The sequence below is a fragment of the Paroedura picta genome, chromosome 13 (assembly GCF_049243985.1).
Source record: "Paroedura picta isolate Pp20150507F chromosome 13, Ppicta_v3.0, whole genome shotgun sequence".
NCBI lineage: Eukaryota > Metazoa > Chordata > Lepidosauria > Squamata > Gekkonidae > Paroedura > Paroedura picta.
The window spans coordinates 16,440,187-16,461,263 of record NC_135381.1 but is presented as its reverse complement, the minus strand read 5'-3'; the positions used below and the strand labels follow the sequence as shown (position 1 = coordinate 16,461,263).

Sequence of the window (21,077 nt, the reverse complement as noted above, 5' to 3'; positions counted from 1 at the left end):
ACTTGATACTCACTAGGACTAAACCCCTGAGTCAATCTTTAAAAAAATTGTTTAGATGACAGATTTTGCCAAATAGGTTTAGACTAATTTCCTAATGGCTGTCAGAAATGGCTGAACAGAATCCAGGGCTACTTAAAAACAAACACATAGATAAGATGCAAGGCTCTATTAAAGGGAGAAGTCATGTTTCTTGAGGCCTACTTGGCAACCCCACTTGATATCCAAAGGATTCTTCAGATATTTCTCACTGACATTCAGAGTAGATTAAACAATGCTAATCAATGCATTCAATAGTGTGATACATCTAAGAAGCAGTGTAACAGGATTAAGACATAGAATTTTGGAAAATATGACATTTCAACTAACTAAAAGGAAAACCGTAGTGTGATAAAGACTGAAAATATTACAGTATGCAAAGAATGTTGAAAAAGCCATGTGAGGAAGACTGGGCTGCCTCCCCCCCCCTCAGTGCTAGGCACCACCTGAGCCAGGTAATATCGATGGCCCCCTCTTCCAACCCCCATTATTATTATTATTATTATTATTATTATTATTATTATTATTATTATTATTATTATTTCTAGGCCGCCGCTCCCGTGGCTCGTGGCGGGTTACAGTATACATGTTTTTTTGGGGTATGGGTAATTGTCTAATTCCGCCATGTTTCTGGGCTGCTATTGTTGTTTATGTCCTGTTTTTAATGGGGTTTTAAGGATAATTGTAACCTGCCATGATCCCATCTCGGGAATGGCAGGAAATAAATTTAATAATAATAGTAATCTGGTGGATTCTAAGGCTAAGAAACCAGATACATGTTTGAACAAGGTGGAAATCAGATTAACACAAAATAATAATTGTGCAACTTATTCAAATTGATCAAATTTGCAAAATCAAGGCAGTTGATAGGATGGCACACAATACTAACTTTAAAAAAGTCAAATGAAAATATAGACCTGATCCCAGTTCCCATATTGCTATTGCATTTAAAAACATTGACTTCCAGCACCAAAGCACTCTGGTCTAATGGCTGACCTGGCAATTTGACATTTCCCATTTAACCTTTAATTTCCCTTATTTGTTCATTCCATTTGTACAAATCATCCAATGAACCCATTGCACCTCAATATTTTCTCAATTGTTTTTCATTTTTAATTTGTGGCAAATTTTTAAACCTTAAATCACCATTACAATAGTAGAGCAGGGTCAGTCATAGTATAATTGAGGGTATTGCCTCTTTAAATTTTAAGTTTTTCCTTCTAACATAGCTAATGACATGCTGCTTTCCTGCTGGCTGCCTGGTGAATAAATTGTAAATTATTGGGGGCTGGGGGAGATAGCATGACTGGCTATAAAAATAATAAGCTATATAGAAGTCTCCTTCACCAGGGGACCAAAAGCTGATTCTGAACCTTTGATTCATGAATCGGGAGAAAAATGGAAGCCTAAAGAAAACATTAAATAATGTATTAGCCTGAAAATAACAGAACAAAAGGGAAATTGCAGGGAGCAGTGGAACCTTTGCTAAAGGGAATTTGCTTCTAAGGAGAATAGAGTAGGATATTGCTTGTGGGAATGGATTTTTATGGTGAATTTAGAACTTTATAAAGTGGAACTCATATTTCAATTCCACTTGCAGCTGAAAAGAATAACTGGGCAGTGTGGATTGGGGAGCATGTAACATCAGCCACCTTTGCTTTAACTTCCTAGCTATGATAACAGAAGAAAGAACCTACCCTAGGCTGTAATAAACATTTAAACAATTTAACAATTAATATAAATAGAAATGTCTTATCTCTTCTTTTAATTGTCATAGAACAATCAAAACGGCCTCCAGATTTAAACCGTTTTCTAAGGTATTTTCATCAGTGGTTGTTCTTCCAACTTAGTGTTTGCTGGTGAAGTCCTTCACTAGGATCTATTTTTCTTCACAGAATTTAAACAATATATATATTGGCCTTTGGCTCACAGGTATGGGGAAGTTTTAGTCCAAAGACTGTTCTCCAGTTTTCCCAGAAACAAGAAAAATACTGGTGGGAAAATGGATGAACAAATCTCTTGATCTGCAATGGCAGAATCTACCTGAATCTCTTCACTTTCCATGTTCTTTTTTGTGGGCCTCTTTACCTTCTGATTCCCTAGGTACTGAACTATTGAAGAAACTATTGAAGGTGCTATACTAATCAAATCACTTGATGTATCTATAAAGTCCATTCCACACACATTGGACAATGCACTTTCAATGTCCTTTTGCAGCTGGATTTGCATGTGTGAAATGGGAAAATCGACTTCTAAAGTACATTGAAACTGTATTATCCAACATACGTGGAACGGCCCTCAAGTCAACAGAGAAAAATTACTCAAGGTGTTTGATTAGAGATGGAGACCTTTTGTTTTGTACCAGAACTAAGAGAAACCTGAAGAGACTGGAAGATTAGAGGTTTTATCTTATATGGAATAAGATGTTGGTGATGAGGAAATTAATTGGTGTATTTTGTCCTCTATCATAACATATGTGCTTTTTTTAATGAACTTGTTTTATATTATAGTCTGCCTCCAGATTGGAACCTGGATTAGGTTCAAGGTTTTGTTACTGACCTTTAAAGCCCTAAACGGTCTGGGATGAGCATATCTGTGGGACTGCCTTTCCCATTATGTCCACCAAAGAACAATACAGTTGGCGGACCTTAGCTTCAAAGAGGTGAGTCTAGTCTTGACCAGGGGCAGGACCTTAGTTCCTCCAAGTCACAAAATGGAGAATGATGTAAGATGCTTTGGGCCCCCATTGGTTAGAAAGGTGAGGGTGTAAATAAATAAATATACTAGAGGTGAGAAGCAATTCCTACTCCTCATCCAGCCACGGTTGCATTCATAACAGCCTCCAGCATACTCTGCAAAAGATGAAGGGATTTGCTTTTAAATATATATTTTAATGAGCTTAAACACTTGAAGTGCTTTGCATGCATTTGGTGGCTCCCTATGTAAGGGACTAATCACAGGATAGGATACGCAGACACAGAGCGTGAGCTCTTCCCAGATACTTTAGCTCTGACAGAGCCAAGAGCAGATCAGGGGGTTATATAAGCCCTTTCACTTTTAGATATCACTGAAATACATTATAATTCAGACAGAATATTAATACATGTCTTTAAACATGACAGGGCTCCAGCTATTAAAGGGATTAAACTATTTTTTGGCATTGGTGCAGAGGAATGAGTATCAGAATTATTTTAATATTTCTGAGCGGTGCAACTTCATAGCTGGTCTGAGGAATCAAATGGGCATAAAAGGGAAAACAGTAAACCCAAAAATCTTAAAAGGGGTGGTCTTCCTTTCTTATAACATTGCAGAATTTGGCATTCAGAGATATGGTCTCTGGATAATTCCAGAGGGGTAGTTGTGTTAGACCAAGCTTTCTCAGAAAGGCATTTATGAAACCTGGGGTTTCTTGACAGCCCTGGAAGAGTTTCCCAAATGGATGGGAATTAATATTTATATGTTTTAAAAATGTGTTAAATATTTATCGGGTGATATGGCACCTCCAAAAATACACAGCTATGCTTCCCAACCATGTTCTGCATGATCATGTCACCTCTGGGGTTTCTCAAAGCCTGAAGAATGTTTTAGGGGTTTTCTCAATGGTAAAAAAGATGAGAAAGGCTGGGTTAGACTGTTGCAGGAAAATCAAACAGCAGCCCAGTGGAGCATTAAAGATCAATAGCATTTATTTCAGCATACAGTTTTATGAGCCAGAGCTTTCATTTTCAGTGATGCATCTGATGAAGCAAGTTCTGCCTCGCAAAAAGCAGAAATCTGCACACTTCCTAATGGTGATTAGAAAGATATTGTGGGGATATTGTGGGGGAAAGGTAGGGTTACTCTGGATCAATCATGCATGTTGCAGAGGGAAAATTTAAAGCACCCCAAATAAAAATGTTAATCAAATTCAGTGTAGATGGGAGGGATTCATTCAAACTGGGACTGGCTAAAAAGCCCCATGCAGACTTCACCCAAGTCCTTTTCCAATGCTCTGACCACCGTACTAAGCTGCCTTGGGCAGGTTCCTGGAGAAGCAGTATAAAAATGTTCTAAATGAATTAGTGTTGCTCAGTTCCATGGAGAGGGTGAATTATTACCAAATGCAATACAAACAAGCCTTCCCCAAACACATGCATGCTCCTCCTACAAAGACTTTGCAGAGCCAAATGAATGGAAATAATGTCGTTTGAATCCATCAAGTATTAAAATCCTTTTGCTTAGTGAGTGATGTGGAAAATGAGCCTTAGAATTAGATGCTCTCTGCCTGGACCGTCAAAAGGGATTTTCCACAGATAGAAAATAAGTGGAACTGGAACTGCATGAAGTAAATCCCTCCTGAGCTTCTTTGAATTTCATGTCGCTTCCCTATGCTTTCTCCTATGGTCTGGAGGGATGGGAAACTCCCTATGCTTTCTCATATGGTTTGGAACAGACCAAAGTGGCCAAATCACACAGGTTTTGCAGGGGGTAGCCTGTCAAATGCAGTGTGTGGTGGCTGCAATGCAGCTGCAGCTGCAAATCTCAGGGCTTTCCTGAAAGGAGAAATCAAATTCTTTCGTAGAATCATAGAGTTGGAAGGGACCTCCTGGGTCATCTGGTCCAAGCCCCTGCACTATGCAGGACACTCAAAACCCTATCGCTCATCCATCGTTAACCTGCCACCCCCTTGAGCCTTCACAGAATCAGCCTCTTTGTCAGATGGGTATCCAGCCTCTGTTTAAAAATTTCCAAAGATGGAGAACCCACCACCTCCCGAGGAAACCTGTGCTACAGAGAAACCGCTCTAACCGTCAGGAACTTCTGGATGTTTAGATGAAATTTCTTTTGAATTAATTTCATCCCATTGGTTCTGGTCCATCCCCCTGGGGCAAGAGAGAACAACTCTGCTCCATCCTCTATATCAGTGGTCCCCAAACTTTTTATCATGGAGGACCGGTCAACACTTGACAATTTTACTGAGGCGGGGGGGGGGGGGGGGTTAGTGTTTTGTTGAGGTATATCGCTACTGCCTGAGCCCCTGCTCCACTTACTTTCCCGCTAGCGCCCCTGACTTCCTGCCACCCACTGGGGGGGCACTGCCAGCAGCAGCTGCACAGTGCCACGCCGAGGGGGAGCCCCAGACACAGCAGCCGCTGCACTAAAGGTGAGCCGGCCGCACAGTGGCAGGGCAGCCCCCGAGACAGTAGCCGGGGAGGAGGAGCTGCGGCCCGGTACTGACTGATCGACGGACTATTACCGGTCCCCGGACCGGGGGTTGGGGAACACTGCTCTACATGGCAGCCTTTTAAATACTTGAAGATGTTTATCAGATGGTTATGGTGATTGTAGGCCACGTTGAGACTCCTTCAGGTAGAATACGGAAACCAACCAACTCCTCTTACTAGTGACTTTTACAGAAGTACCTCATCCATCACTTTCAGAAGCAGTCAATGAGCAAGATACCTACTTTGGCCAGTGGCACAAGAGGTTGCAATTCCAAGGAAAGTTTACCCTTTTAAGTACACTGACTTCAATGGACTCAGGATCTAACTCTTACTGGACTGTAAATTGCTCTGTAAATCTGACAAGTTGAGTTATACAAGTGGAAACAGGGTACAGCTGCATGTGTGAGAGATGGCCTAACATGAGATGGAGAAGCACTGAAAGACAGAAGAAAGGGTAGAGCCCCCAGAGGAGTTCTTCTGAGCAAGGCCCACTGGAAGGAAGAGTAAACGCCCTGTTGCTGCTCTGCTTGTGGAGGAGTCTACAAATGAACCTGGAACTTTGCTACAGAAAAATGTCGCTGGCTTCCCCCCCTCACCCCTCCCATTTAACATCAATAAAAAGGACTCCCTAAAAATCACAGGGGAGCCTCAAAAGAGTCTGTCACACTTACCCTAGGGAGCAGGTGGACGCCGAGGAAGGAATGTCTTGCTAGATGCAGTACTGCACTGCAGGAGCCCAGAAAACACTGTAGAAATAAGGAGTGGTGTGAACACCATATGAAGGAAGTGTTGCAGTGAGAGGGGAATAGGATGGTTAAAATCTTCCATCAACTTGCTCTGTATGTACGCAGTTCTGGAAAACTTTGCTTGCCTCTAGGGTTCTTTAATGATGAGGTCTGTAGGATTATCTACGTTGTAGAAGCTGTTCTATTTGATTGCCCCAATCCCCCTCCTAACCTTAGCTTAGACAACTAGCTAATTACATGCCAGTTGCACTAATAACCCACCCAATCCCAAACCCTCCCTCCTTATCCCCTTTCCTAACCTAGACCTAAACAGCTGACTAAAAAATCCTCAAGGGCCCTGCTACACAGGGCCTCTCCTGGACCCCTCCACCCCCAGTCCTCTATCCTAAGGCTAATCGTCTTCCCTAGTTGATTAGAGGGAGGGAACAGATGCCATTTGGATTTTCCATCCCAGACACCAGACACAAAATATCCTGGTTCTACCCTATTAGCAGATGCTGTGAGTGGATGGCGGATGAGTTTTGACAAACGACTCTTCCCCCCCCCCCAAAAAAAAATGTTTCTTAAGTGGGTAGAGATGTTCTACTGTTGACTAAGGATCCACTGTTCAGGATGACACCTCTAGGTCAGGAGTGTTTCAAGGATTTGCGGGGCCCGTAGCACCAGAACCAATTTCAGGATTTGCAGGGCCCTACCAATTGTGGCAGAAGCAGCCAAACTGTGGGCAAAGGGGCCCCCCACAGTGGAAAGGGGTGTCCCTCCGAGTGTACTTAAAGAGGGAAAAGCAGGAGGAAAGAGATTACCGCCTTGATCCATGGGGAAAAGGTACCATGCAGGGCTCCTGGAAGTGCAGGGCACATGCTACTTGTGCCACATGGATAAACCAGCCTTGTTCTGGTAGTAAGGGATAGAATCTGGGACTCCAGCTTGGTTTATGGGTTAGGAGCGCAGACTTCTAATCTGGTGAGCCGGGTTTGATTCCCCGCTCCTCCCCCACATGCAGCCAGCTGGATGACCTTGGGCTCGCCACAGCACTGATAAAGTTGTTCTGAATGAGCAGTAATATCAGGGCTCTCTCAGCCTCACCTCCCTCACAGGGTGTCTGTTGGGGGGAGAGGAAAGGGAAGGCGATTATAAGCCACTTTGAAAATCCTTCGGGTCGAGAAAAGTGGCATATAAGAACCAACTCATTATGATGATGATGATGGAGGAAGGGTGAAAGAGAAACAAGTATATTGGGATCTTGGTACTAAGAAACCTGAGAGTTTCTAGCTGAATGCAAGATCTCTCTCTGGGAATCAGCTATGCTGTCTGCTTACGCACTGCCCTGATTGTGTACATGTAAATAAAGTGAAGATTACAAAAAAGGCATTTGAAATCTCTGAAATCCTTAATTGTTGGGGAAGTGAGGGAGCTCTTAAGAGAGTCGCAAGGCGCAATGCCTTAACAGAGGGCAACAGAAAGGGGACAACAGCCACCGCTTGATGGCTGTCTTGGCAGCACATTCTGCTCTTTGCAGGAGGCCATCGTGTTTCTTTCCTCCCTTGTTTTCCTTCTGCAAATCAAATCTCTCTCCTGGTGTTCAAGATGCTACCTCTGCAGCTGCACTGAACCTGAAAAGCCCATTATAAATAGCTTCTCCCTGCAGCTCCCAAATGAGCCGTTGAGGTGGAATGAGTCAGTTTTGCCGGCTCTGTGGAGCTCCCAAAACTATCGGTCTGAAAGTGTGGCTGCCAGAAGCAAACACTGTTCTCTTCCCAAAAGTAGTGGTCCAGTGAGGCCAGAGGATACTTTGTGAATAGGGCCCCAACATACAGAGCCGTGCTACCAGCCCTCCTCCTGTGTGAGAGATTTTTGCTATGTTGGTTTTATATGATTTGGAACATAATGTTGGAGATGAGCCATTTTGAAAAGAGCTAAAAGTGGCTCCAGAGAAGCATCACTCCCCATGGGGCATACAGATTTTCTCATCTCACTGGTTAAATGGGTTTTAAAAGTTTTTTGATGCAATAAAAAAATTGGCAAAACCCTATCGCAGCAACAGAATGCAGATACGCACCATGAGAAAATTGACTTTAGCTCTCAAAAGCAACACAAAACATGGTTTGTATCCATCCTGAGATTATATTACGCCATTCTGTTCAGGCATCTTTGTGTCTTGACCTTCCACCAAGGCAGATCCCAATAGTTGAAGTTCTGTACCATGATGATCCCATAGCTAGGAATGCAAGTTGCACCTACCTGTGTAAAAGATGCTAAAGCTACATTTAGCTATTGGCAAGAGGAAACAGAACTTAGAGTATAGCCAGTGAAAAAGGAATCATGTTTGTTTTGTGGTTGGATAGCAAGAAGCAAGGCCTAAAGTGGGTAGGTTAAGAGCATGATAATTGCTAGCACTGTTGGTCACTGCCCCTCCTTATAAGTGGCATATAATTATGTACTTTTATAAATAATGAACTCTTTAAAAAATACACACCAGCAGTAAATGCATTAAAAATGCCTTTAAAGGCAGCCCCTTGAGTATCTTCCCATTCAGGAGCAAGCGAGGGCTGCCAAATGATAGAAACTCTACTGATCTGGGCCAGCTGAAGGAGAATAACTGATCAATCAGTCTGTCTTCTGAATGCTCTTGTCTAGCTGTTCTGGAGGACATCTTTTTAAACAGATACCTCTGTGGTCCAAACTAGTCGGGACAGAGGATTTGAATACATTAATTTCCTGGTTTGTTGATCCACTGATAAACTGGAGGTAGAATGCTGTTTAAGAAAAAGATATTACTCCTTCTCCTTTCCTTTATCCTGCTCCATTGCTTTCCATTCAGCTATAATACTAGCAGGCAGCTTTTGGTCCTTTAAGCACTGATTTCTCATCACTGTTTTTCCTGCTCTGATTGATTTGATTAATTGATTGATTCGATTAATAGCCCTTCACTCCTAGGACGGCTAGTGGCAGGTTGATGATACTTTATCAGCAGCAGTTGCTGATGCTTCATCAGAGATAAGAGAGAATCCAGAGAACTATATCTGTATATTCAGAACACGTTTTTGCTGCCTCTCCAGAGATCAAACTTGAAGCAGTTAACAACCAAAATAACACCATAAAACCGCATAGCTATTAAAAGCAAGCTACTGAAAACAGTAGGCCGAGCGTCAAAGAATTGAGGCTTTTGATCTTTGGTGCTGGAGAAGACTCTTGCGAGTCCCTTGGACTGCAAGGTGAACAAACTGGTCAGTTCTAGAGGAGATCAGCCCTGACTGCTCCTTAGAAGGCCAGATCCTGAAGATGAAACTCAAATACTTTGGCCACCTCATGAGAAGGAAGGACTCCCTGGAGAAGAGCCTAATGCTGGGAGCGATTGAGGGCAAAAGAAGGGGACGACAGAGAATGAGGTAGCTGGATGGAGACACTGAAGCAGTCGGTGTGAGCTTAAATGGACTCCAGGGAATGGTAAAGGACAGGAAGGCCTGGAAGATCATTGTCCATGGGGTCGAGATGGGTTGGACACGACTTTGCAACCAACAACAACAACAAGAAGAACTGAAAACAAGCCAGAGCATTAAAAAGGTATAAAACATAGAAGACACCACTTATGATAGAGTAGACCATAAAACAATGTAAAATAATCAAACCTTTTCATTAATACTATACACATGGGATGGAGACACAATTTCTCTTGGTGCAGTGAAGAACTGGGTTTGATTCCCCACTCTTCCACATGCAGCCCAGAGGGTTACCTTGGGCTAGTCTCAGTTCTGTCAGAGCTCTTCCAGCCTCACCCACCTCACACCATGTCTATTGTGGAGAAAGGAAGCATAGGCAATTGTAAGCTGCTTTGAGACTCATATAGGTAGTAAAAAGTGCGGTACAAAAAAACCCCAGCTCTTCTTCTCTTACAAAGACATGCAGAAGGCTGCAGCTTCCTCATGTTTTGGGAGGCAAGCTCTCTCTGCCTTGGCTAGAGTTCTAAACCATGAGTTGGATAGCCCAGTCACATCAGATCCTGGAAACTGGTTAGTACTTGGAAGGGAGAGCATGAAGAAAATCCATGGTTATTACCCAGAGGCAGGGAATAGGAAACCACCTCTGAGCATCTCTTGCCATGAAAACTCTACGGTATGCAAATGCCAATGGCAACCCTCAAGTGGGAGCTTGGATGGAAAAGCTGCTTCCTCCAGAATTGACTGTACAAAAAGGACCACCAAAATGGACCACTCTCCTTCCATGTGGGTCAAAGAATCCTTTCCTGAAACCTCCAGGAAGATAGTCTAGCTCATCACACCCCAAATCTCTATAATATCCCTTGCAAGTGTCAGTTTCCCAGTTAAGGCGTCTGCTGGCCATTTCAGTGTTTCTGGCCAGAAGGGCCACCAGCACATCCAAAGCTTTCATGGCTACTCCTCACAGAGGCTTGGGAGCTATTACCTCTCCCTGCCTGTCTCCAGCTAAGAGAAAAACTTTTAAAACTCAATGTGGAGGTTTTCTTGAACCTAAATCTCCAAGTAAAATGCACTTCTTCACAGTCTTCTTGCTCTGTGTGGAAACCTTACAAAATTTCCAATTGCTTCCTTAGTACCTGGAGTGGGAAAGCAGCATAAGCACCCACCCCCCGGCAGAAGAACAGCCTAGAGAAACTGTAGCTGCAAGAGTGCTATTAATAAATGTTTGCAGTCATTTAATCATTTTGCTAAATTGCCATCTTATTCCTGCAAGCCCTGGAGTATTAGCGGTGCTGCCTCCTCCCCAACCTCCTCCTCCTCGTGCTCAGGCATGTGAGCGAGAGTGAACAGCAGGGAAATGCTCATCTGAGAGGGCTGCCGCAGAGCTCAAGGAAAACCAATCCTGACAGGTGACTCTTTCAATCTCCTCTGCTCAGAAACCGTCAGCCCTCTTACTTGCACACCCATTAACTACACTTTCCATGGCTGTCATTCAGCAGTACTGCTTGCTTCTGTAGATTCTGTTGCTTACCCTCTTCCCCTAAAGAATAGATCCACCACTGTCCGTCATCAGGGAGGAGGTGAGGACCCTCCAACCTAGCAGTCATTTGCCCAAATGATTGTGTAGCCACTACCCTTAGAGGAAGCAATTAAATGGAGAGTCTCCAGTCTCTAACCCTGGAGGGACATGTCCTATCACTTGGAAGTTATTAATAACTAGTGAAGGACCATAATCTGCCATGGAAGGGGGAAGGCAGGCTTGAGGCAAGGGCCCCGGCCTCTTGCCCTTGTCTCACCTAACCTCTTTATTTTAGCCCTTCCAAATGAAGCATCGTTTTTTAATTTCCCTCTGCTCGCAACCAAATTCTTTGCCTTCTGTTCTCCTGATAATTCCAAATCAGTGCTGGCTACACTATTCTGGAGCTGAAAATAAAACAGGAGTCCAGTGGTAACTTACAGGCATTTACTTCAATATGAGCTTTCATGAGCCATAGTCCATTTTGTTTTTGTATTAATTTGTTGACCACCACCCCTGGACCAGGCCAGCTTGTGGCAGTTTACAATAAAAGCCCCCAACAGAACAGTAGATAAAACAACAGAACACCAAAAACTCTAGCTTTGGCACCAAAACCCTCCCAGCTTAACCCCTCCAGAATAACTCCCCCCATACACAAGTTTCAAGAAGGGCTCACACATCAGGCCCTTGATGTTCTGGAGTGTTCTGCAGAGGGGCCAAAAGTTTACTTCTTCAGACATGGAGAAAAGAAATCATTTGAGGAATACTTACAGGAAAAATTACAGAAGGGGGAGGGTGCATGTCTGTATTTCCCTGTAAGCATTCCCCAAATCCCCTGCCTCATATCTAAAGATGTGATGTCTGACTTACGAAGGCTCACATTGAAGTGAATGTCATTAGTGCCTTTGTTTTATTTTACATTGTTATTAATCTTCCTATTTTAAAAGTTAATGCATTGAATGTTCTTAACCATAAGTGTGGCCCTGTCCAAGGCTAGTCCGATTTAATCAGATCTCAGAAGCTAATCAGTATCAGTCCTGGTTTGTATTTAGATGGGGAGACCACCAAGAATGTCCAGGGTCACTAAACAGAGGCAATAGCAAACCACCTGCAAACATCTCTTGCCTTGAGGACCACATGCGGTTGCCATAAATCAACTGCGTCTTGACAGCACTTCTCACCCCCATCCCAATAGAAGTGCGAGGGAGGAGGTCCACAAAATTTGTTCATGAGCCCTGAACTGCCACCAGCCCAGCTGAGTTTACAAACAGCAGGATTTGGGGCATGGTGGGACTGCAGTGGGTTGGGCAGCTTCTCCCTCCCCAGGCTGGCACCTGATAAAAAGGCAGGGAGAGAGGAAAAGAACTGCAAGGAAAGGCAGTTGCTCAAAGCAGCAGGCCAAGGGAAGACTGACATGCAGGTGGCTCACTTGAGCAAGGAGCAAAGAAGGAAAAGGCTCAGCCTGGAAATGAAAAGGACCAGACAGTAGAGAGCAGCACCAGGCACAGCCACACACTAAATGGTAGGGATGCCGGTCCCCAGGTGGGCCCTGGGGATCCCTGGTTTTATAGTTCATCTCAAGGAGACAGAGATCAGTTCCCCTGGAGAAAATGGCTGTTTGGAGGGTGGACTCCATAGCATTATACTCCACTGAGGCCCCTCCCCACTGTATACTGCATTGGTCAGACCCCACCTGGAATACTGTGTGCAGTTCTGGAGACTTCACTTCAACAAGGACGTAGACAAAATTGAGAGGGTTCAGAGGATAATGGCAAGAATGCGGACAAACACTACGAGGAAAGGCTGAGGGAATGTTCAACCTGGAGAAGAGGAGGTTGAGAGGAAACATGATTGCTGTATTTGAAAGATTATCACTTAGAGGAGGGCAGGGAATGGTTCCTGTTGGCAGCAGAGAACAGGACCCATAGGAATGGGTTTAAACAACATGGAGAACAATATCAGCTAGATATCAGAAAAAAAAATCAGAGTAGTTCAGCAGTAGAATTGGCTGCTTAAAGAAGTGGTGAGTTCCCCCTTACTGACAGTCTTCAAGCAGCAGCTGGACAACATCCTGGATGCTTTAGGCTGATCTGACATTGAGCAGGGGTTGAGCTAGATGGCCTGAAGCTAGATGCCCCCCTTCCAACTCTATGTGAGTCTATGATTCTGAGACACATTCTGCTATTATGGCAGCTACTTCATATCTCCTAATCTTCAGAGAATGACCTTGATGTCTCTGAGCATCCAAGAGACAACCCTTAGGACCAATTTATATACTAGCTCCATAGACCAGCTAGGTCTGTGGTGCAACTGCCACTCGTCCAAGAGGAAAGACTTCCAGAAGTATCAGGAAATCTTTTGGATCATTCTGGCAGATTCCATAGCCTATGGAGGTTTAGAGTATTTCTCTGCCATCTTTTCAGAGTCCTGCTCATTTCATTAAGCCATTAAAGCACACACCATTAGACATCCGCAGCATTAAAAAATGTCCATAAAATAGAAACAGGCCATTAAAAACCTTGAGATAACCTCCCTAATTAAGAGCCTGAGGAAAAAGATATGTTTTAGCCTGGTACGTAAAAGAAAATAAAGTAGATTCTCTACTACCTTTAGCTTAAACCATAACAGACAATAATTTGTCTGGGACAACAGGTTACATAGAACTCTTCCGCCTGCAGACCACTATTCTCCTGACCTGCTCAAGACACAAAGTCCAGAATATATCCTGCTACCTTTCTGTAACTCTGTATTAATTATGACAGACCCTTGGTTGCCATGGCAGCCATGAAGTCCTGAACAATTTCAGACAGCACTGACTTGGCATGGATGCTGAAAGTCCTTCCAAATTAACAGCCTTGGGATTTTCCCCAACAATGTAAAGACCAGCTTAACACCTCAGATAAGGACAAAGTTAGGGAACAGTATACCAAGAGCATTCCAGTTCTATCTAGAAAAAGAAAATTCATGAAAAGAAAATTCAGTGAACCAGAAACCGACCATCTGGACAGGGCAATGCACTCATAGACCAAGGCAATGCTATTCCTGCACACATACACACACTACTGCCCATTCCCTACACATTGGATAAATGCACTTTCAATGCAGCTGGATTTTCCTGTGCAAAACAGGAAAATCTGCTTCTAAAGTGCACTGGAAGTACATTATCCAACTTGTGCGGGGTGGCAAAACATATAGGTTTCACTAAGAAATCTGGCAAGCATAGTTGAGGTGAACCTATATTTGATCTAGATGTTCAAGAAGACTTCTTCCAAATCTAGGAATCTGACCACTCACCCAAACACTAGATTCAAATTCAAATTATGATTTAGACATTTCTCTGATTACAGTACAGTCTTGATTGCACAGCCGGATTCCTCTGACCTCCACGTACAGCATATCTAAATTTAGTGTTCCCTCTTTCCTAAACAATCCTGTGGTCTTTTTATGCTAGCTGAAACACTATAGAACAGTGACGAACAGGGCAGTTCTAAGCAGTTACACCCCTTAAATATTGATATAAATGGCATTGACCTGTTATAGCTTAACACAATGAACACATCAGCCTAAAATCACATTGGACTGGTACACCAACAGCCCTGGTGTAGAGAACAAAGTTGTGTGTGTGTTGGACATGCTTTAATATCTATATATTTAATGCATCTGTATGTTGCCTCTCTACCTAACAGAGTCTCCCGGACAGTGAACAAACAATGCTAAAATACAGATATATACATAAAATATGCAGGTACAGAGAGAAATTTGTGACATCTACCCTAAAGAAAGACTTGGTTGGAGAGAAAGGCTAACTCTTCCTATAATTAGGGAATAAACTCTGACCCCAAGGAAGCAAGCCAGGCCTTTTTGGTCCTGGCCCCAACCTGGTAGAATGAGCTCCCAGGGGAATTTGAGGGCCTTTATGGATGTCAGTTCTGCAGGGCCTGTAGGACGGAGCTCTTCCACCAGGCTGAGTGGCTGAGGCTAGGGTGAGGAACAGCAAGGTCCCTCCTCGGGTTATGTGGTGACTTCTACTGCACCCCACCCGGAGGGGGGCTGGCTGCAGGAAATGGTGATGGTGATGGGGGGTTACACTGCCAATCTTGGTTCAAGTTGCTTTTTTAATGTCCTGTCAGCATTGTTATGGGACTAGATCGGGTTTTATATGTTTTTTTTAAATTTTATATCGTAACCCATCATGAGTCTCTAGAGAGTGGTGGGCTAAAAATCTAAATAGCAACAACAATAACAGTAATAAACACAAACCATGCTAGAAAAGATACAAGAGATCACTGCCAAAGAAGGATCAAATCATTTCTATATGTATGGGTGCTGATTCTGGGTCTCCTGATGTTTATAATTTCAAGTGTTGTTGTTAGGTGTGAAGTCGTGTCCGACCCATCGCGACCCCATGGACAATGATCCTCCAGGCCTTCCTGCCCTCTACCATTTCCCAGAGTCCATTTAAATTTGCACCAACTGCTTCAGTGACTCCATCCAGCCACCTCATTCTCTGTCGTCCCCTTCTTCTTTTGCCCTCAATCGCTCCCAGCATTAGGCTCTTCTCCAGGGAGTCCTTCCTTCTCATGAGGTGGCCAAAGTATTTGAGTTTCATCTTCAGGATCTGGCCTTCTAAGGAGCAGTCAAGGCTGATCTCCTCTAGGACTGACCGGTTTGTTCACCTTGCAGTCCAAGGGACTCACAAGAGTCTTCTCCAGCAATAATTTCAAGTAAGAGTCCTTAAAAAAAACTTTTTCTTCAATAGAAATGGTTGACCTGCCTCAGCTGTTACTAGCCCTAAAGAAGGAAAAGACAAAACTCTTTCTCTTTCATATTTAAAGAAAGCAACGTTGGAGTGTTAAAATCCTTTAAGAACCAGTCTAGATTAACAAATCCTCCCATCCCAATGGAGTCTTGGCATGGAGTGAAAGATGGAGCCCAAGAGAAGAATCAGCCCTATGACGAAATTCATTATTCCAATGTTTTATTAGAATGCTGGCAGTAACAACACACAGCCCTCTTTATTTATCTTTCACTTATTATAGTTCCTGGAAAACCTGGCAGTCATCAAAGCAGAATGAGCAGAGCATACACAGAGGATACAATCTCTCTTCTTCACTGTTTGTAATATTAGTGATTTTTCTTACTCTTATTCTTCACTTAATTCTAGATTTAATGGAATATGCTCTCACCCTTTAAAGATCAAACAAATTCAAAACTGAACATGTTTTGATTTGCTGGGGAAGTGTTCAGATTGGACGGCTGAAGGTTTTCTCTTTGTTGGACATGTTACTGTATATGAGCTCTAGACATGTGTTCGTGCGTCAGGATGGAACCTGGAGTCCAGAAGTCTGATATTTTTAAAAGAATTTTTCATGATGGGGCATGCACATAACTTTATTCATGTCCCCAGAACATCCTGTTTACTTTTTTAACCAACAAAACAGATGCCTCTTAATTTGAAATGACACCAGTCTTGGATGCGACTTAGTGAGTGCATACTAATCAGTGATTTCCAGATTCTATACAATGGACCCCAAGCAAGGGCATAAATCTAGCAAATGGTAAATAGTTTTAGGAATGGATTTGTAGAATATGTAGGTCCAAGAACCACATGACATCATTGCAGCTCTTTAATCGTGAAAGTACATGATACAGCACCAAGACTTCACTCTGCTAACCCCCCCTAAGATCCCAGCATATATATATAGTGAGAATAATGGGCTGTCCAGAGCAGCTAGCCATTGGCATAGAGCCCTTGATTAATTCCAACAGATTGGCTGTTGCAGTGGCTGCCACGGTTAGAGTCCAGGTATACCCAATCCTGCCTCGGACCATGTGCTCGGTCCTCTGTATGATTGCCCGCATACACAGCAGGGTTCGTGCTAATAAGAATAGGATTTAGTTAAGGTGGTTTCACTCTTCTCTTTCAATCTTCCAGGACTTTAGGATGCTTTAGGATGCTTAGGGCTAATCCTGCGTTGAGCAGGGGGTTGGACTAGATGGCCTGTATGGCCCCTTCCAACTCTATGATTCTATGACTTTCAGAGTCCAACATTTCTGGATGCTTCTCATATGATATTAGATATCATACTAGGTACTTTCTACATTTGAATGTATTTTTCTTAAAATGACATATTGAGCCTTTTCAGGATCTTCCATTGCTCTAGAATCTTCCAGCACACAAGTTTTTCTCTTAACTGGAGATGGAGTTGGAGAGAATGTGAGACTTTCTGTAATACAGAAATCACCTGTTTATCACCAGGCAATTTTTTTAAAACTGTTTTGTACAAAATCAGACTGATAGAAAAAGAAATGTATTTTGGAAGCCTGCAGGGACATATGCCTCACTGTGGTCACAATACAGCACAATCCAAAGCCCTATTTCCTCCATGTCCTCCAATGTACCTGCTTTCTATATTTCCTGAACAACTCTTCCACCATCCACAATTGCTAGCTGCAATACAGAAATGTGTGTGTGTGTGTGTGTGTGTGAGAGAGAGAACAATGGCACTGCAGAAGAACTTTCTAACTGGTCTGCAGTTATTGCTCTCCTCCCACTGTGTTTTCAGCAACATATCTGTTACACCTATGCTGTCGTCTGCCTCTTTACCTCCTCCTCAGAAACAGTTTTAGAAAGATGGCTATGCAAGAAGAATATATCAGGAAAAGAGATGGTAGTTTACATTTTTGACTGGAGATGGTTCTTTTGGAAATTAACCTGCCTTCCTTGCTTCTGGCTTCTTACTCAGAAATGCCCCAGAAATGTCAAGATCCCTGATATTTGGGTCAAACCCTGAGCCTCTCTAGTCCAATGTGCCTGAGTTCAGGTGCTAGCACCAGAAGTATAGCATGCAAAACATGTTATCCAGACTGACACAGAAGGCCAGGCTCCCCATATTTATGTCAATCTTGGCCAAGCCAAGGACTTCTTAGCGCCCGCCTATTGTAAGAGTCCCTCCAGTCATCTGCAAAAGAGAGCCAGTTTGGTGTAGTGGTTGGGAGTGCGGACTTCTAATCTGGCATGCCAGGTTCGATTCTGTGCTCCCACACATGCAACCAGCTGGGTGACCTTGGGCTCGCCACGGCACTGATAAAACTGTTCTGACTGGGCAGTGATATCAGGGCTCTCTCAGCCTCGCCCACCTCACAGGAATGGGAAGGCGACTGTCAGCCGCTTTGAGCCTCCTTCAGGTAGGGAAAAGCGGCATATAAGAACCAACTCTTCTTCTTCTGCAGGCTCTTCTTACCTAAAGAAGGCTTTTAGGCTTGAGAGCCAGAGTAGTGTAGTTGTTAAAGTGCCGGAATCTGGGAAATCCAGATTAAAATCCCACTTGTGTCATGGCAGCTTGCTGGGTGACCCTGAGTCAACCCCACACTCTCAGCCTAACCTACCTCACAGGGTTGTTGTAATAACACAGAGGAATTAATAATAATGTAAGCCACTTTGGGTTACCTTTGGGTGAAAGGCAGGACATAAAGTAAATAAAAGTAAATAAATGCAGATGCTCTGCAGTAACTTAATTAGGCTATGTTCTTTCCAGCTGTGAGCCAAGAGGTTCTAGTTTAACCTCTGAGTCTCTAATGCAGGTCTCCTGTAGTAAATATTATTAACAGGGAGGAAACAAAGCAGCATGGTTGTACAGTATTCTTCGGTAGATACACTGCTATAAGTCTGCTTCCTCATCATGTACTTCTAACAACCTGGGGTCCCTGATAATTTGCCTCCCTTGTCAGGAATGTGATGTATCTTTCACTGTAGTTCCCCATTCTTTAGCTTTGGGGGCACTTAATTTGTTATCTGTTCCTTTCTCATTCCTGACTATCATCTTCTCCCATCTTAATTTCAAAGGCATTTGAGATAAGGTTGCTTGAAAAAAGAAAAAGAGAGACATAGCATACAGTGTAGCTTATATAATGCCCTATTGCTTATTAATGATTTTGGGCAAAGGAATCTGCTGTGCATTATGGGAATTATGCAAAGCAAGGCTCAGCTGTAATTTTGCTTCTTACATAGGAGCCTAATGTGTGAGGATTATTGTATCCTAGCAGATACAGAGTCTTCTACTGACAGAATAGCCTCATATTATCTAGCTAGAAGACACAACAGGTGTCCCATTTTGGGGTATCCATATTTTGGAGATCAAAGACTTAAGGCAAAATGACTTTAATTAGAATGTTTGATAGTCTTGACACAGGAAAGCATGAAGGATTGATTGCTGTTAAGGAGAGCAGCTTATGAATTAAAAGGAAAAGAACACACTTGACTAGATATTGATAATGGCTATTAAAATACCATCCATCAGGGAAACAGCCCAAACTGTTCAAGCAGTGTCAAAAAAAGCGACCCAGATAGATCTGGGATCTGGGACTCAAGTTCAAATAGCCATGGAAACTCACTGGGTGACCAGCTATTGAACTAGTCACACATATTCAGCCTAACCTACCTCACAAGGTTGTTGTGAAGAAACAGAGGACAGAATGATATTGTAAGCTGCTCTGGGGCCCCGCTAGGAGAAAAGTGGGATATAAAACCTAAATATATCAATAACAACAGCAGTACTTGAATCTACTGCCTAGATATTAGTATGTATTTTATATGATGAAGGGCATTCAGCTCTTCAAGGGCCTGGCAGGCCTGGCGAGTGACCTGCCAGTAGCAGGCACAAATTGTCCCCTGAGCTGCTATCCCCATGGGGCAGCTGGTGGAATCTGTCAACAGGAGACCGCAAAATAGATTTTTATTTATTTCATGGCATTTGCTTTTTTTGTCCCTTGCGAAGTGCAAATTTAGAAAAATGACAGCTATTTCCAGCTCCTCTGACTCAAGTGCAAACATGTCTTGAAAGAACTGATAATATTCAACATATTTTGAAAGCCCCCAAAAGTGGGTCAGGTGCCACTGAAGCTCACTGTCTACTTCAGCCTAATTGCAGATGTCTTCCTAAACCGCTTCCCTCTTTCTGCACTGGATTCTGACTGCTTTTGAATTTATATATTGGTCAAATCTGTTCAGCAACATGGAAAGGTGAGAGCAGGATCCCACCCCCTCACCCCCACAACCCATGCTTGTAGGGTGCAGTCCATTTGCACCTTTTCCTGTGGCCTTTGATTTGTTAGCAATCTGTAATAGTTGGAATTTGACCAAAGTTAGAACAGACAGATGGATAGCTCTTTGTCTGTATTGGTCAGGCCCAAATTTTAGATTTGTGCACCCTAGCTTGTCAGTGATTGGCATCTTTTGGGCACTAAACTGACACCAACACAAGCTGAAAAACCCCTTGGCTACCACAGTCCCAGCCCAACACATAGCCAATCTATTGCAGTTTCGCCTCTTTACTCCAAAGGTTATTTCTGCCCTGCTGCTAACAACTGTAGAAGTGTGGATTGTGTAAGCTTCTCCCAGACTGCCGGGTCTCATCCCCCTGCTGTGCAAATGATGGCTGAACAGACCAATGAATTTCATTAGCGGGATAACTGGACTGTGTGAGTCCTGCAATATATCTGGCTTTTAGCAATACTGGGATTCACTTGCTTCAGAGAGTTCCAAGGGAAGAGAAGTGGAAGTCAAGCATATTAGGGATTTATATATCCTTATCCATGGTTCTTCTATATATTTGTGAAACAGCCTGAGGGGTGGAACATGTCTGGCTGTCCAAGCTGGAATAGGGCCAATCAGGGTGCACCCTGATTGGCCCTGCCCTGCAGCTCCCGCCCTCCGTCCCTAGACTCCAGCCTCTTTGCTCTCAGATGCCCCTCAGTGCCTGGAGCCAACAGCAGGTCAGGGGAGATGGCCCTGAGTAAAGGGTCCTGGTGCAGGGCCTGCTAATGAGGACCTCTTGGCCTGTTAAGCAGGGCCTGCTAAGGAGCTCTGTCCCAACCCTGCTAACAAGCTGGCCAGTCCCCGCCTACCCCACTTTATCCAGCAAAGCCACCTTAAGCTGCCTGGCCGGGGCCAGGGAAGGAGACCCTTTCAAGGCCCATTCTTAGGTATGGGTTTGAAGCTAGTTTATTTATAACCTGCTTTTTCTACAACGTGGCTTACAACACTATTATCCCTGCCTGCATTCTCCCTGCCTAACAACCACCCTATATGGAAGGGCAGTATAAAAACCTAATAAAATTATTAAGTAGGCTGAGAAAT

General features: G+C 43.5%; 1 long non-coding RNA gene across 1 annotated transcript; it reads right to left on the bottom strand.

Moving 5' to 3' along the window:
- Window positions 1-2,954: 2,954 nt before the first annotated feature.
- LOC143822924 (uncharacterized) lies at window positions 2,955-13,573 on the bottom strand. The gene is made up of 3 exons (XR_013226306.1): window positions 13,547-13,573; window positions 5,912-5,986; window positions 2,955-3,103 (listed from the first exon to the last, which is right to left on the bottom strand). It is a non-coding gene; the product is annotated as an uncharacterized LOC143822924 (long non-coding RNA).
- Between the last annotated feature and the right edge of the window lie 7,504 nt (window positions 13,574-21,077).